The sequence below is a fragment of the Helianthus annuus genome, chromosome 14 (assembly GCF_002127325.2).
Source record: "Helianthus annuus cultivar XRQ/B chromosome 14, HanXRQr2.0-SUNRISE, whole genome shotgun sequence".
In the NCBI taxonomy this organism is placed as follows: Eukaryota; Viridiplantae; Streptophyta; class Magnoliopsida; order Asterales; family Asteraceae; genus Helianthus; species Helianthus annuus.
In genome coordinates this window covers 49,794,450-49,806,231 of record NC_035446.2, presented here as the reverse complement: position 1 = coordinate 49,806,231, position 11,782 = coordinate 49,794,450, and the positions used below count along the sequence as shown (strand labels likewise).

General features: G+C 43.8%; 1 non-coding gene across 1 annotated transcript; it reads right to left on the bottom strand.

Annotated features, from left to right (window-relative positions):
- Nucleotides 1-316: 316 nt before the first annotated feature.
- LOC118486976 lies at nt 317-423 on the bottom strand. Its single transcript, XR_004880143.1, has one exon. It is a non-coding gene; the product is annotated as a small nucleolar RNA R71 (small nucleolar RNA).
- Nucleotides 424-11,782: the final 11,359 nt, after the last annotated feature.

Genomic DNA, 11,782 nt, shown 5'->3' with positions numbered 1-11,782 from the left:
TATCAATGCACCGAATGTTGAAGCCAATAACTTCGAACTTCGACCGCGTTTGATACAGATGCTTCAGAACCCCGCAACCTTCCATGGGCTTGCGGACGAGGATCCCCATCTACATATTACTAATTTCTTAGAAATATGTGATACCTTTCAGATCAATGGAGCATCAAATGACGCCATCCGCCTCCGGATGTTTCCTTTTTCACTAAAAGACCGAGCAAAAGCTTGGCTTAACGCCCTCCCAGCTGGATCGGTAAACACTTGGGATGAACTAACCCAAAAATTTCTATATAAGTATTTCGCTCCCGCTAAAACGGCTAAATTAATGACTGAAATTAATACATATTCACAAGAGGACGGGGAATCCTTATATGAAACTTGGGAAAGGTTCAAGGAGCTATTGCGAAAGTGTCCACATCACGGCCTTGCGATATGGCAACAAGTGTCCACTTTCTATAATGGGCTGTTGCCACACACAAGGCAAACACTGGACTCTAGCTCCGGGGGACTTTTAGGTAATCGCCGCCCGCATGAAATATATAATCAAATTGAGGAAATTGCTCAAACCAATTTTCAAGGGCACACTCCCCGAGGCAATAAATCCATTGCCCCGGGCGCCCATAAGGTTGATGAAAGCACTTCTTTACAAGCCCAAATCGAGGCCCTTTCTTCAAAAATAAAAAAATTGGAAATGACAAAAACGGTCTCGGTTATGGCTTGTGAAGGGTGTGGTGGGCCACATGAAAATTGGAGTTGTATGAAAGAAACAGACGATCAACAAGAATCGGTAAACTACATTGATAATAGACCTAGGCCGTCGGGTCCTCCAACGGGCACCTACAACCAAGGATGGAAAAATCACCCTAACCTTGGTTGGAGAGAACCCGGCAATGGTAGTAACCAACAAAACATCAACCAACGAACAAACTTTCAACAACCAAGAAATGAGTCATAAAATTTCCCTCAACAACAAGGTGGACGAGAAAGGCTTGAAGATACTATATCTCGCCTCATCTCCGACACTGAAAAGAAAAACTCGGATAGGTTTCTACAATTAGAATCAAATTTTAGAAATCAACAAGCTAGTATTCAAAACATCGAAAAAAAATAAGTCAACTAGCACAAAATTTCTCCGAGAGACCACAAGGCGCGTTACCAAGTAATACCGAAACAAACCCAAAGGCGCAAGTTCATCTCATAACACTACGGAACCGCACCGTGGGTCCTACGGAAGGCCCGCCGCCTACCGAGGAGACCGTAACACTGCACTTACAAGAGAAAGGTTCCCCTCCCTCATCAGAACCTACCAAAGCTCCTCGAGTTCCATACCCCGGTAGGTTAATCCGACAAAAGACCGATGAGCAATTCGCAAAATTCGAAAGTTTACTAAAACAATTGCATGTCAACATTCCTTTCATTGATGTCCTAACCCAAATGCCTGAATACTCTAAGTTCATGAAGGACTTCCTCACTCATAAAAGGAAAACTGACACATTGCAATTAGTTAACTTAGGCAAAGAATGTCACACCCCCAAAATCCCACACGCGGAGTACCACCGCTGGGAGGCGTGACATGACCAGGATCAAGCCACCAATCATATTGAACATAGTATATAATAATCGAAATAGTTTGTAAAAACCCAATTCAATACAATTGATGTTCAAACCAAACATAGTTTAAGTAGCGGAAGCATAATATGAAAACCCAATGTATGTAATAAGTTCAAGTGTTATAAAGTTTAACATAACATCCACGATCCATGCTCCACAACGACCTGCTCCTCCCTGTGCAAGCTCCATATGTACCTAAGGTCCTGCAAGGCATGCAGCAGAGAGTAACAACTAGTTGAGCGAGTTCACAGTTAATAGTTCAGTAATCGTAATAGTATAGTAGGCCTTGTATTCGTTCACTAAGTCATGTGTCGTATTAGTTCGTATCGCGGCCCTCTAGGCATGTATGCGAAGATTAGGGAAAGTTCCCAAGTATTCTAGACTAGGTATATTTGTATTGCGGCCACCCGGCATGTGTGCGAAGTTTAGTGTATAGTTCGCGGCCTTCCTAGGCATGTGTGCGAAGATTAGTCATATTATCGCGGCCGACCCCGGCGTGTGTGCGAAGATCAGTTCTATTAGTATCACTAGTCTAGTCGTATCTTATCAATCATCCTTCCTCACCCGAGGACCATATAACTAAGTTCCATAAGCTTGGTAAGTGCAAGTAATAATCCAAACCCATTCCCACCCTGGGAACCCCATGCCTTGGCTGTGTGAACTCACCTTGGTTTGCTCGGTATGCTAAGTATGTGTTCACAAGTAATCAGTCAAGTCCTATAGCGTGCATGCATACACAATCAGTTCAAGATCATAAAGGTTCGCATGCAAGTCTATACCACATAATGCTTGGCAGTTAACGTCATGCACTACATAAACAGGTAGTCACATTCATAACATTCATGCTTCACACACGTGTCTTTCACAGTTTGCTATAACATTGTTATTCATAAGCATGCTTGCTAGAACCAAGTAAAGTAACCGGAGTTAACAACCATTAGGGTTACCCACTTAACTGAGTTACATAGTTTAACAGGGTTAGCATGATTAACTTGTAACACCCCCAAATTACCACCTACGGAAACCCCGCGAGGCGTGTTACACATCAGAGTCTGAGCCACCAATCACATTGAACCAATAGTAAATACTTAAATAAAACATGTCATTAATCGCCAAGATTAAATGTCAACACAATATTAATTTCCAAGAGTTATGTAGCGGAAGCATATGATAAGTCGTTTAGTAATCGTTTCAAAATAAACTTAAAACCAATGTGTCAATTATAAATAATCCAGTAGCTTCGACCCATGACCACTCCAGCACGCCCAGATAGCAAGTCCATGTTCCAAAGTTAACGACCTACAAGCATGCAAACAAGTGTGTCAGACTACGCTGGTGAGTTCAAGTGTTGCTTACGTGTGAAGTTACCAGATATTAGTTAAGTCAACTCGTTGTTTGTTTCTGATATCGTTGTTAATTCGTTTATTGTACCGTATGCAGCGTCAATGATGGGAATGCCTAACCCCAATGCCTTACAGGCATTGGTCAAAGTCAAGGTATCAAACAACCTTGACAAGCTGTAGGAGGTCTTATATCCGCGTTACAAGTTGTCCCAGTAATTAGTTCACGCCCGTCCTTACGGCCCGGTGTGAGGGTGCCAAACCTAATAGCGCTATCAACTAATTACCCCATTGCCTTACAGGCAATCCGGTAAATGATCGTTTCTATGTTTCAGTTGTTTACCCCAAGTTCCCCTTCCAAATGTTTACCAGTTGTCCCAAACCACCGGGACGCATGCTTGAGAAAATGCAATGAACTCACCTTGGTTTGCTCGGCAGATTATACCAAAGTTACTTGAATTAAAAGTGGTCAATCACGTCCTAACAGGATTACCGTACAAGTCAGGTTGGGTTCAAGTATTGTACGTATGTTTCACATAAATTAACACGTTATGAGCACGTAGATCATGGCAACACTTAACAGTCATACAATCCATTCAGCATTGTGCAAATAATTAATTCAGCCCAATAACATCCGGCCCAACATGTTGTGCGATCGGCACATCCTTGTGCGATCCACAGCATGTTGTGCGGTCCAATAAGCCCGGCCCAATATATAAACGTTTAGCATACAAGTGCGGCCCAACAGCTATCAAGATAATACAACTTGTGCGATCCAGACATCATGTGCGATCGGATGGACTTGTGCGATCAGGTTTGGGCTTGAAAGCCCAATCGGTTGAACAACAATTCAGCTTGTGCGACACAACAGCAAGCTCGGCCCAACAGTGGCCTTGTGCGATTGAATTGAGTTGTGCGACCCGGCCAGTTGTGTGATCAGGACCTCTTGTACGACAGGAGGCCTTGTGCGAGTGGGGTTTTGGGCAGTCCGGCCCAGTAACAACAGTTCAACATGGGCTATGAACACGGGCCCGATTAGGCAAGCCTTGTGCGATCGGAACTGCTTTGTGCGATCAGGCCCCCTTTGTGTGATTAGTTTTGTTATTTCCATGATTTAAGCAACCGGTTACAATTCTTTATCAGTTTCCAATTTTGAAATCAATTAACAACTTTCAGTTTCAAGGCTTACTAGATTTCGATCAAACAAGGTTTGTTACAACCAATTCACATAACCCTAATCATATCATATCATGAACACTATTCTATCGATGAACATGCGGCCGATTACTTATTCTTTCATCATGATTCCGTGCGTAACATATGATAATAACAACTAATGAGAGCCCTAATCACTAACAAGATCATCACATAGCAACAGATTAACAATCATACACTCAATCCGATCACATTACACAACATGTAAACGATTCATACAATCAACTCTAACCGGCTAAGACAAAACGTGGAATCATAACATCATTCAGTCAAGTAAGCATAACAAAACACTAACCGGTTAGAATCAAACAAGGGAAGAGAGTGGTCCGATTGGTGAACAAGATCTTCGCTTGCCAAGAGTGTTGCCGTCGTGTGTTGAGAGAGAGAATAAGCACTAGGGTTTTGTGTAAATGAGTGTTGTAACAACAAATGGGGAAACTACCCTAGAGATGGATGTTTGTACGCACAAGAGGAGTGGGCCGGCCCTCACTTGGGCTGCCCCTTGTCCGATTACTAATGCAAAGCCCAATCGGCTTGTGTGGTTGTGTGTAATGCAAAGCCCAATCGGCTTGTGTGGTTGTGTGTAGTGTTGTGCGATCGGATCATTTATAAGTATACAAACATCACAAGACACATTCACATCACATTAAATAATATCACGTTACATTAAATCTTCCCATAATCACACACGTTCACATACGTTACACAAGGTAGGTCCGAATTACGAGTTGTCACAGTATCCCTAACTAAAAGGAAATTTCGTCCCGAAATTTGGTACGCACTCACTAACGTAAGCTATATGGATCACTAGTTTTCTTGGGGTGTCACATCATCCCCCACTTGAATGGGAATTTCGTCCCGAAATTCACTAGTTGCATCAACAGTAAGTTTGCTAGGTTCTGCCTGATCTGTGGGGAACAAATGTGGATACTTAAGTTTCATCTGGTCCTCGCGTTCCCACGTGAACTCTGGACCCCGTCTTGAGTTCCAACGAACTCTCACAATCGGTATGCGGCTGTGCTTACGAACTTTAACTTCCCGATCCATAATTTCAATGGGTTCTTCGACAAACTGCAATTTGTCGTCTATCTTCAGCTCTTGAAATGGTACTACTAGTGTTTCATCAACCAAACACTTCTTTAGCTGCGATACGTGAAATACATCATGGACATTACCCAACTCAGCAGGTAATTCCAACCTGTAGGCCACCTTTCCAATCCGTTCTAAAATTTTGAATGGTCCTACATAACGAGGGTTTAGTTTGCCGCGTTTCCCAAAACGCACCACACCCTTCCAGGGTGAAACCTTTAACATAACGCGGTCATTAACTTCGAATTCCAACGGCTTACTACGCTTGTCAGCGTAGCTTTTCTGACGATCGCGAGCTGCGGCCATACGGTTTCTGATCTGCACGATGCTTTCTGATGCTTCAAGAACAAACTCAGGTCCTGTGATCTGACTATCCCCCACCTCATGCCAACAGAGGGGTGAACGACATTTCCGTCCGTACAGTGCTTCGAACGGAGCTGCCTTAATACTTGAATGGTAGCTGTTGTTGTAGGAGAATTCTATCAACGGTAGGTGCTTCTCCCATCCTTTTCCAAAGTCGAGTACGCATGCCCGAAGCATATCTTCAAGTGTCTGGATGGTGCGCTCGCTTTGACCATCCGTCTGTGGGTGATAAGCGGTACTCATGTCGAGTTGGGAACCAAACGATTTATGCATTGACTGCCATAACTCTGAAGTGAAACGCGGATCACGGTCCGAAATGATAGAAGTTGGCACTCCATGCCTAGAAACCACTTCCTTAAGATACACTGCTGCCAGCTGAGAAAACTTGTCTGTTTCCTTGATTGCTAGGAAGTGTGCTGATTTCGTGAGGCGATCAACAATCACCCAAATAGTGTCGTTCCCAGCCTGAGTTCTTGGTAGTCCTGTCACGAAATCCATAGCGATCTGCTCCCACTTCCATGTGGGTATCTCTGGTTGCTGCAGTAGACCTGAGGGCTTTTGATGTTCTGCTTTGACTTTAGCACAAGTCAAACATTTGCTGACGTAGGTTGCTATATGAGCCTTCATGCTGGGCCACCAGTAGGTAGTTTTCAAGTCATGGTACATCTTATCTGATCCAGGATGTACAGAGTAGCGTGATTTGTGTGCCTCCTCCATTACAAGTTCTCGTAAGTTGCCAAAGAGTGGGACCCAAATGCGTCCGGTTACATAGTAAGCACCGTCTCCCTTCTGTTCTAGTCGTTGTCTCGAGCCACGTAAAGCTTCAGCTCGAACGTTCTCTGGTTTCAACGCTTCTAGCTGAGCGTCTCGTATCTGGGAAGGGAGGTTGGACTGAATCGTTAGTTGCAATGCTCGCACACGCCTAGGTGCGTTATCCTTTCTGCTGAGGGCGTCAGCTACAACGTTCGCCTTGCCCGGATGATACTTGATGGCACATTCATAATCGTTCAATAACTCCACCCATCGTCGTTGTCGCATATTCAACTCTTTCTGGTCGAAGATGTGCTGGAGACTCCTATGGTCGGTGTAGATGGTGCATTTGGTACCGTACAGATAGTGCCTCCAAATCTTCAACGCAAATACCACCGCTCCTAACTCCAAGTCGTGCGTCGTGTAGTTCTTCTCGTGCACCTTCAGCTGACGAGAAGCGTAAGCGATTACCTTCTCGCGTTGCATCAACACGCAACCGAGACCCTGAATTGACGCGTCACAATATACCACAAAATCTTCGGTGCCCTCTGGTAAAGACAAGATCGGTGCACTACAAAGTTTCTGTTTTAACAACTGAAAGGCCTCTTCCTGCTTTGTTCCCCACGAGTACGCCGTGTTCTTCTGTGTCAGTGAGGTGAGAGGTTGCGCGATTTTCGAGAAGTCTTTAATAAACCTTCGATAGTATCCAGCGAGACCAAGAAATTGACGCACCTCAGACGGAGTCTTTGGTGCCGCCCAATTCTTAACTGCATCCACCTTCGCAGGGTCCACATGTATCCCTTTCTCGTTAACAACGTGCCCAAGGAAATGCACTTCCCGAATCCAAAAGTCGCACTTAGAAAACTTCGCATACAGCTGTTCCCTTCTCAAGAGTTCCAAGATGAGACGTAGGTGACGCTCGTGATCTTCCTTGTTCTTGGAATAGACTAAGATGTCGTCAATAAACACTATAACAAACTCGTCGAGATATGGCTTGCATACGCGGTTCATGAGATCCATGAAAACCGCTGGTGCATTGGTCAATCCAAACGGCATGACCAAAAACTCATAGTGTCCGTAGCGTGTTCGAAAGGCTGTTTTGGGAACATCCTCTTCCCTAACCCTTACCTGGTGATAACCCGACCTTAAGTCGATCTTTGAATAGAAGCTTGACCCTTGCAACTGGTCGAACAAGTCGTCGATGCGTGGTAACGGATGGCGGTTCTTAATGGTCACCTTGTTGAGTTCTCGATAGTCGATACACATACGGAATGACCCGTCTTTCTTCTTCACGAATAGAACTGGGGCTCCCCAAGGCGAAGAACTGGGTCGAATGAAACCTGTCACACCCCCAAAATCCACACGCGGAGTATCACCGCTTGGGAGCGTGACTGACCAGGATCAAGCCACCAATCATATTGAACATGTAAATAATATTAAGTAAAATAAGTGTAAACCATTCATCCAATACGATAGGTGTTCAAAACATAACCATAGTTGTAAAAGGTAGCGGAAGCATAGTAAATAAACCAACAATAGTAAATAGTTTAAATGTCATGATAGTTCAACATAGGAACCACGATCCTTGTCCACAACGACCCGCTTCTCCAGTGCAAGCTCCAAGTACCTACGATCTGCAAGGCATGTAACAGAATGATCAACAAACTAGTTGAGCGAGTTCACAGAAAGTAAATGCGTAATAGTAAGTTCGTTTGTAACAGGTGGCTCTACTGGGCCGATTGTATGTTCTATTGGTGGTGGTGTTCCACGTTACTGGTGGTGGTGTTCCACGTTACTGGTGGTGGTGTTCCACGTTACTGGTGGTGGTGTTCCACGTTACTGGTGGTGGTGTTCCACGTTACTGGTGGTGGTGTTCCACGTTACTGGTGGTGGTGTTCCACGTTACTGGTGGTGGTGTTCCACGTTACTGGTGGTGGTGTTCCACGTTATATAACCACTAGACTACTCGTAACTAAAAGTATCCTTCACAACCGAGGATAGTAATGTGGTAGTCTAGTCATAGTGTCAATAGAGTATCTAATCAACCTTTCAATCCCATTCCCAACACCCCGGGAATCCCATGCCTTGGTAAGAGTGTGAACTCACCTGGGTTTGCTCGGTATGCTAGGTTATGCACTCACAAGTAATTAATCAAGTCCTATTGTTTGCACGTATAATAAATCAGTTCATGTTCGCAATGATACGCATGTAATCAAGTGTCACATAGTGCTTGATAGCCAATATCATGTATCAATCATGTATCACGTAACAGTTAACTCGTTCATGCAATTCACGTAATTCATACGAACATATACAGGATCATGCATCTCACAAAACTCAGACAAGTATGGGGGGGGGGTCTCCCCTGTTCAAAACTCAGATAGTACATGCAATCATACAATAAACTCAGACTGTCATGATACACACATAAGCTTGGACCCTTGATACATTCTTTAAACTCGGGCCCAATGTCATCATTTTAAACTCGGGCCCAATATAATAACAAACTCGGTCCATCCTTGATCTTTAATAAACTCGGACCAATGATGATCCATTAAAGTCGGACCATTTGTGATAAATTATACTCGGACCATTAAGCTCATTAAAGTCGGACTTTGAAAGCATTGAACAAACTCGGACCAATAAGTTAACCATTATGTTCGGACCAATGTTACATTGCAATAAACTCGGACCATAAAACAACATTATACTCGGACAAGCATGTAATGTAATTAAACTCGGACCTATCTAGTATAATTAAACTCGGACCAATCACCTCAACATTAAACTCGGACCAAGCATGCTACTTATATTCGGACTAGATGATCCAATTTAAACTCGGACTAAATCATGCGCATTATGTTCGGACCATATTCATGAAATTAAAGTCGGACAAGGGTGAGGGGGTTTAAACTCGGGCAACTTCAATTCATTTAAACTCAGACAATCAATTCAATCATTCGTGCTTTGCAATTGAAGCAGTTACATTATTCTATGTTCCACAGTTACATCCATACGACTAGAAACCCTAGTTTCATACACAATGACGGCATAAACAATCAATCTATGATCAACAACAATCAATCAAGTATACAACTAATCATCATCATCATCATCACAATATCTCAGAATCCAATCAAAATCACAGGCTACTAATATGAAGAATTAGGGTTTCACTAAGGATTACAAGAATCAAGAATTAATAGTAATCAAGCAAACAATAAACAAAATCATTTACCTTGTGATGATCCTAAAGAGAGTAATCAAGAGTGATGATTTTCTTGTGCCAAATGATTTGGTGATGATTGCTAGAGAGCCAAAGAAATGAGAGTACGTGCTTTGGTTTTGGTGACAGTGATTAGAGAAAAGGGGATTAGGGTTAAGTATAATCAAGTTCACTAATGGCTCCCTACACCCCTAACTAATATAGTTTACAATAGTACACCATCTCATAACTATTTCATAGTTCCACCACCAAGTTTACACATTTGACAAGTTTCACAAATAATAAACAACTATACACAATCAAACAATCAAAACATATATAACTTCATGGAAATCAATTGTGTAATTACATGAACGTGCAATAAATACGAAATAAAATCTTAGAAATTCGAGTTGTCACATTATCCCCAACTTAAAAGAAATTTCGTCCCGAAATTTGGTACGCACTCACTGAGGAAGCTAGGTAAGTTACATCGTTCACTGGTTTTCCTGGGGTGTCACATCATCCCCCCGTTGATTTGGAATTTCGTCCCGAAATTCAGTAGTAGTAGCTTCAGTCTCAGTAGTGGATGCATTGGTTTCGAATAACTGGGGATACTTTTCTTTCATTTGATCTTCGCGTTCCCAGGTGTACTCTGGGCCACGTCGGGAGTTCCAACGAACTCGAACAAGAGGGATTCTCTTGTGCTTGAGGACCTTAACATCCCGGTCCGTGATTTCAACTGGTTCCTCGACGAACTGCAACCGCTCGTCGATAGTGAGTTCCTTAAAAGGAACTATAAGGGTCTCATCTGATAGGCATTTCTTCAGATTCGACACGTGAAATACATTGTGAACTGCACCGAGTTCAGGAGGTAGGTTTAATCTGTAGGCTACTTTGCCAATCTTTTCTAAGATTTCGAATGGTCCGACGTACCGCGGATTCAGTTTGCCTCTTTTACCAAATCGAACCACACCCTTCCAGGGTGAAACTTTCAATAAAACCCGGTCCCCGACCTCAAATTCCAATGGCTTTCTACGCTTGTCCGCGTAGGCTTTCTGACGGTCGCGTGCTGCCGCCATGCGTTGTCGTATCTGCGCAATCTTTTCTGTGGCGTCCACAACAATCTCTGGACCCGTAATTTGACTATCCCCCACCTCTGCCCAACAGAGAGGTGACCGGCATTTACGTCCGTACAATGCCTCAAATGGAGCGGCTTGAATGCTGGTGTGGTAACTGTTATTGTATGAAAACTCCACTAAAGGGAGGTGTTTTTCCCAGCCGTTGCCGAAATCGATGACACACGCTCGAAGCATGTCTTCTAGAGTTTGGATAGTTCGCTCAGACTGCCCATCCGTCTGAGGATGATATGCTGTGCTCATGTCTAAACGTGAGCCGAAAGATTTGTGCATCGCTTGCCAAAGCTCTGACGTGAATCGTGCATCGCGATCCGAAATAATAGAGGTGGGCACTCCGTGCCTCGAAACAACTTCCTTAAGATAGATGTCTGCAAGAGTGGAGAGCTTATCCGTTTCCTTTATAGCCAGGAAGTGTGCAGACTTGGTGAGTCGATCCACGATCACCCATATAGTATCATTCCCACGCTGGGATCTAGGTAAGCCCGTAACGAAATCCATGGAAATTTCTTCCCATTTCCACTGTGGTATCCTGGGTTGCTGAAGTAGGCCTGCTGGTTTGTGATATTTACCCTTGACTCTGGCACAGGTCAAGCACTTGCCAACATAGGTGGCGATGTGGGCTTTCATACTTGGCCACCAGTATGTTGTTTTGATATCGTGGTACATTTTATCCGACCCTGGATGTACCGAGTAGCGAGACTTGTGAGCTTCATCCATTACCAGCTTGCGTAGACCGCCGTATAGTGGGACCCAAATACGTCCTGTTACATAGTAGGCGTCGTCTCCCCTTTGTTCTAATCGTTGCCTTGAGCCACACAAAGCTTCATCCTTTACGTTTTCCGGTTTCAAAGCTTCCACCTGAGCATCTCGTATTTGTGCAGGGAGTTCAGACTGAATAGTGAGCTACAAAGCTCGTACACGCCTAGGTAGAGTGTCTTTTCGACTGAGAGCGTCAGCCACAACATTGGCCTTGCCTGGATGGTACTTGATGGCACATTCATAATCGTTAAGTAATTCGACCCATCGTCGTTGACGCATGTTCAAATCCTTCTGCTTAAGGATATGCTCGAGAC